Source organism: Colossoma macropomum, unplaced genomic scaffold, assembly GCF_904425465.1.
Source record: "Colossoma macropomum unplaced genomic scaffold, Colossoma_macropomum, whole genome shotgun sequence".
NCBI classification, from domain to species: domain Eukaryota; kingdom Metazoa; phylum Chordata; class Actinopteri; order Characiformes; family Serrasalmidae; genus Colossoma; species Colossoma macropomum.
In genome coordinates, this window is record NW_023494784.1 from 15,118,795 (window position 1) to 15,125,775 (window position 6,981).

Here is a 6,981-nt window from a genome sequence, read left to right on the forward strand (position 1 = left end):
GCTTATGTGGTTCATTTTGCTGTTGACTGGATTTTTTTTTCTGAATTATTTTCTCTTGTTTGCTTTAATCACTCTTAAGAAAACAATGTCATATATCGTGTCCTCTTCTGCATAATTAGATGCAACTTGTGTGTATATCATCTAGAAGAGTTCTCAAGAGACAGATGAAGACTTTTCCTTCACTCAGTGACTTTTGAGATCATTCACTTAGTAGCAGTAGCAGTGAGGCTGCTTTAATTCCAGCAACACAGCAGACTAAATCTTTTTTCCTGTTGAAAAGTCCTGGGGGAAGCACCTCAGCATCTCCAAAACATATGCTGCAATCTAATCTGTGTGCATGTGTTTTTCAGTCATGTGTTTTCTTTTGGTTTCTAAAGAGTTGAGAAGGCCAGGTCGCCGTGGTGATAATTCCTAGGATAATACCTAGGGAGAGGGGTGATGTGTAAATTAGCTGATCATAGAATATAAAGTGAAACCTGGTGTGAGCCACAGAAGTTTCAGAGATAGAAGGGGGAGAGAGAGAGAGAGAGAGAGAGAGAGAGAGAGAGAGAGAGAGAGAGAGAGAGATGCACTAAAGCATGTCAAGACATGAAAATGCTAATTGCCTCTTGAGGATATGAATGCATGTTCATTGTCGACTGAAACAACATGCTCTAACACACACACATTTGTTCACTCCCTCACAAACAAGTCACACTCAGGCGCCTGAGGCTGTTAAACGTAGAGGAGGTTCAGAAGGCCTGTCCAACCTTTTAGGGGAGGGCTTCAGCTCCCTGTTTGTCATATTAACTCCCTTGAAAATGTCATTCTTTCCCAAACCCATTCTTTACCAAATCAATGGAATTTTTTTCCAAAAATGATCAGTTTCTCTTCACTGTTACTGCAGCGCTGCAGTAAACAACCAGCAAACTATCCTTCAAGCTCCTCCTTTCATTCTAATGAAGCATACTGAAGATTCTGGTATGAAGTTTCCCATAACCCGTTAAACATCAATGATCTTCGAGGTGCAGAGATAATATTGTGGTCTTTGCATATTGCTGCTGTCGGACCAAAACGTATCTCTATTTTTTGTTGTTTTTCAGTTTTTGACATAATTTGAAAATGTCTGTTGCTCTTTACATTGTGTGTAAATTTCATGATGAATGGATCAAAATCAATGGCCCAAAATTACTTGGAAAAAGTCTGGTTCCATTGACTTACATAAAAAGGGAAGTATGTTTTTTTCCTTCTCCTGTAAAGTTATCATTTTTGGGATATGAGCTTTTGATCCGACAGCAGCAATACGCAGAAAATCCTGACAGTATAGGCAAATCACGGTATTAGGAATTTGAATCTTATGCAGCTACTCATTAGTTAGCTTTTCTAGGCTACACATCTCATGCAGACATGCTTATTGAGGGGCTTGTTAACACATTTGATTGACAAGACATCAATTTGAGAGAATACAAAAGACAAATGTCCCATAAACATTGCTAAACTAGCATATCGCTGTTGTCGGAAGAAAATCTTGTATCTCCAAAATGATAACTTTACAGGAAAAGGGAAAAACCTACTTTACTTTTAAGGTAAGTCAGTGTAACCAGACTATTTTCTGAATCATTTTGGGCCACTTCTTTTGGTCCATTCTTCACGAAATTTACACAAATTTTCAAATTCTGTCAAAAACTGAAAAATGAAAAAAAAAACTGAAAAAAACCTGAAAAACTGCTCTCTGACTCTCAGCACCGATCAGGAGTCAGGAGTAATTTCCGTTTTATGCATGAGTAAATCAAAACAGGTTGTACCACACAAACTAGTTTTAACATTGAGCTTAATAGTTACTAAATATTTACAGCTGTAATATTTCAAAGCCCTAACATGAAGTTGGCATCCACAGTTCCAGTTCGGTGAGACTGCTAAAACGTTTAAACTGAAGCTACTGGTGCAATGGTTGGCCAAAAACTGTTATTTAAAAAAAGATATTTGGTTGTTGCAAAGAAATATGAAAGAGTAAACAGACAATGGCTACAGGTGGTCAGCTTTATTCAGTATCACTTGCACACACTGTTCTCTTCTTCAATGGATATCTTTTCAATCAGAGGAATAAGCACAAGTTCTTCACAGCAGCAGGTGTATAGACTGGTTCTCAACATGTTATTGTAATGTTAAAGCAACGTAGGCATTAGTTAGTTGTTAGCTAAGACATGACTTAAGGATGTGTGGTGCAACCACATCTAGTAAAAGGATAGTTTAAAACTAACTAGTATTAACCCTCTGTTTCATATCAAAATGCTTCATTATCTTAGTTGCTACTTTCCAAAACTGCTGCAGTTGCACACCATTTCACGTGTCCCCAGTAACGAATGAATGTAGAATAAAAGGTTTCCGACGTGATGGGTAAGACCTTAGTGATTTCCTGAGTGTCCGTTAGTCAGTTTCACACAAAATGTAGACAGACACATGAATCCACCAACCAAGTTTGACGAAGACCCTTTTCTGGTCTATGACCATACACAAAGTGAGGTCCATAAAGACATGGTTTGATGAGTTTGGAGTGGAGGAACTCCAAGATCTTGTAGAAAGCCTTCCCACAAAAGGGAGAGCAATTCCATATTAATGCCAATGGTTTTGGAATGGGATGTCCAACAAGCCTGTGTAGATATGATGAGTAAGTTATCTAATGTAGATGGTATTTTCAGAATTTGGCTTCAATAGCATGAATGCATGGATACCCACTTGTAATAGTTGCTTTATAATGTATACTGCATGGCCACGATCAAACCTTTCAAATGGAAACCTCTAGCAGGACACATCATGCCACAAAGCATGCATCATCTCAAGCTCCTTCTACATGCATTAGATTGACATCAGTTTACTCCAGTAATCTTTTAGATGGAAAAGGAGGTTCACTGCATGACCAAAGAAAGCTGCAGTCCATGATGTTAAGAATTTAGGCTGGTAAACATAGAGGGTCTTTCATGGGTCTTTCCTAGTACTAGACAGATGTGACTAATGAGTGCATATCCACTGAGAAAATTCTAGCCAAAACCTGCTTGGAAGCTGTGTCTTGGGCACAGGTGGACATTTCAGAATTATAATGACCCCAAGCACACCACAAAATCAACAGTGTGGGCCAGACTCACAAATAAGCTATTTTTAGATGATTATCCAGAATGGGCGTGGCCAAAATAATATGATTTGTCTAATTAGTGATAAAGAATTAAATTAAATTATTAGGATGTCAACAACGTCCTCCAGAGTGGTTTGATGTGAAATGTTTCACTGTAGAGAAACTTACTGAGTCAGAATTATTCACAGTGGTGGTGATAGAAACAAGACGTCCAAAGGGTTTAATGCCTCTAAAAGCTACTTCACATAAAGCTATTTGACAAATTGGTTATGAATACACGTGCCTGACGCTTTTTTTTTTTTACTATAGTCTTGGGATAAGTTATTGGCTTTTTTAAAAACAATTCTGGAGAGATTCCCAAGTACCCAAATAAAAGCTAAAAGAGTACCCAAATAACACCTATTTTTAAAATTTACCACTATATAATATATATATGCCCTGTTATGTGGGTATAATTATAATTTCAACACCTATATGTGTTGTTTATTTTATATAGGTTTATTTTGGTGTTCTGTTAGATGTACATTTTATTATTGTGCATTGTATATTACATACACTGTAAAAAAAAACTTACAATTTTAGGTCAATTTATTTCACCAATTTTTCAATTTGTTTTAGAGAGTATAACAACTCAGAAGACACGTTAGGGCTCACTGATGCTCACTTGTGCTGTAGATATCACGGCCCCTGCTCCATTTCACCACCACTATAGTAAAAGTTTCTCGAGCACCATTTTACACTAAACCACGCGGAATGCCTTTGTTTACATCTCAACCCTAGAATTATACGGACATTTTGAAGAATCAGTGGAATTCCACTTTAAAACTGATCTTAAACAGTTTTATAGAACATATTATATCTAAAGTGTACAGTATTCACCATCACATTCTACCATCAAGTAATCCATAAGTGAATGTGGTCATTGCCAAACATAGTCTGTCAAAGGCCAAAGAATATACGGAATGATGTAATTTGATAAATCCAAACCAGACTGTATTCTGGGTGTGTCATACTGAGTAAATAAAGTAGTAACACTACATTGTGTAACCCCTGCAAATGTCATACTATCCATATCACTCTACCTCCTCTACCCCATGATCTATGACACTGTATGTAGATAGGTCATATCTCTCTCCCTGTCTCTCTCTCTCTCTCTCTTTTCTCTAGGTTTGACTTGTTGCTAGGTAACCTTGGGTCACATCTGGGATCTAAATCACATTCTCTCTCTCTCTCTCTCACTCTCTCTCGTTCTCTTTCCACCCCCCTGTTTTCGGAGAGATGGACTGTAATTTATTAGTTTGATACAGGAGCGAGCAACATTATACAGAGCAGCGGCTCTCTGCGCGGCTCGTTTGGAATTCACACCCGATCCCATTTCCGGTGCATTCCTCTTGCCATTTCCGAGGCATTCTTCTTTAAATTGACAATCTGAGGCACCACGCACACCACCTGAGCCAGTGCTCAGCGTATTCATTTGGGAGCAAAGACATGGCAAGCAGAAATATCTCACCCAATCCTGCAAGCACCAGGAACACTGCCATGCCACTTCATCCAAAATCTGTCAAGATAGATCTTGAGTTTTGTCATCTAAGAGAGCTTTAGCTGTTCTCATAGATATAACACAATGGGCATCAGCAGCTACTTACAGAACAAAAGTTGCTTCCACCGGAAAATCTACCTGTCACTCAACCAAGAGATGGTAGTCATGGCATTATTTTCCTTAATAGACAGATATTGGCTGGTGAGACAAGACTCCTACTCAACATCTGCTTGGATATTATCATTTAGACACCAAGACTAAAGCAGTACAGCCAGCTTTCACACTCACTGCTTTTACAAACACAAACACACACTTGTTTTTTTATGCAATGGCAGGACATGAGGTCATATATACGCTACTGTTCCAATGTTTAGAATCCAAAGTTTGTAATGAACAATTCGGTTTCAGACAAATATATACAGAGAATTCATTACGCTGGTCCATTAGCAACGCTAGTCCATAGCTTTGATAAAAACGGAGCTGTAAATATTTCGAAAAATCAAAGTATGCATTATTCTCACGCCCCATGATGCTTTGAGTTACTCACGGACAGAACTTTCAATAAAGTGTAAACATACATTGCGTTAAATGCCAATAACATCCTAATGTTAGAAATATATCAAGAAATACAAATGCAGATAATCTTTATTAATCTCTAATAAACTTTCCAGGATTGTAGAGCCAAAACCCAAATAGTGTGCTTTTGCTTATTTTAACTGATTCACAGCACTTGTTCAAGCATGTATTATTTTTTTTTGATAGAAAATGTAACGTTTTGATTTATGTTATGATCTAAACCCAAGGCATTAATTGAGTATTTATAGTCATTTATAGAGAACTTTCTATTGGAAGGTGTCTGTCCCAAACTTAACCCATAAATTTCAACTTGTAAAAAATAATGCTTACATTTTTTATCATTTAGATTAATCATAATTTATTTTTTACATAAAAAAACTTTATTTTTCATGTCACTACCAAAGCACAGTTTTAGTCCATAGGTGGAGCCTTATTTTAGCCACACCCCTGCATTTTAGAGCAGGAAGTGAGACTGCATCCCTGCCCCTCATGGCCACATGGTGAGCAGTTAGATCCCATTGTTTTGAAGTAAATGTGCCCCAAAGTCTGACAATCAGTGTGTAACATTAATAATTGTCATTCTTGAAACACTTATTTTTTGCAATTAAGTAAACTTTTTTGTGTTTCAATGAAAAAATATTATGATTTTATGTTTGTACAACTGTTTAAAGTTTTATCATTTGTTTTAATAAAATAAACATTATTTAGGTATAAAGTCATTCAAAGCGGGCGGCACGGTGGCGCAGTGGGTAGTGCTGTCGCCTCACAGCAAGAATGGCCTGGGTTTGATTCCTGGCCGGGCGACCAGGGTCATTTCTGTGTGGAGTTTGCATGTTCTCCCCGTGTCTGCATGAGTTTCCTCTGGGTACTCCAGTTTCCTCCCACAGTCCAAAGACATGCAGTCAGGCCAACTGGGCATGCTAAAATTGCCCCTAGGTGTGAGTGGGTGTGTGTGTGTGAATGTGTATGTCTGTCTGTCTGCCCTGCGATGCACTGGTGACCTGTCCAGGGTGTATCCTGCCTTCTGCCCAATGACAGCTGGGATAGACTCCAGCACCCCACCGCGACCCAGAAGGATAAACGGTTTAGATGATGGATATATGTATGTATGTCATTCAAAGCAAAAGGACTTTAGTCCAAAGTCCAAGTTGGTTAAATGTCAAAATGTGTTTTCAACTTTAAACCAGTGTGGTATATTGATCTATATAATAACTCAAAATTTCTTGAAATATCAAATAAAACATCTAAAGATGACTTTTAGTGTCTGGTTTGAAAGATTTAAATCTACAATGTAAGTTGTTATTGTACATAAAATAACCAAAATGAATGTAACATTAACACAATAAGTGATTCCAAACTTCTTCTGTAAAGTTATCATTTTGGAGACATTTTGGGACATATAAATACATATAAAATACTTTTTGTTGTAGCACTTTTGCTCTGGTAAGGTACAAAAACACACACAGCACTGCACAGCACAAGAATAGAAGTGCAATATGCACTATAATTTCATTTATAAACATACAATTCTGAGCAGATGGGCTTTCATCCCGATTGATGTGAGTGTGTGTGCGTCTGCGTGTGTGTGTGTGTGTGTGTGTGTGTGTGTGTGTGTGTGTGTGTGTGTGTGTGTGTGTGTGTGTATGAGAGAGAGATACGGGCTGCAGCTCATATTGGAGAATCCCCACACCTGCCCCGTTTGCTCTCAGATCTCAGTTTAACTCGCAATCACAATAGAATATTTATAGATGTTTCC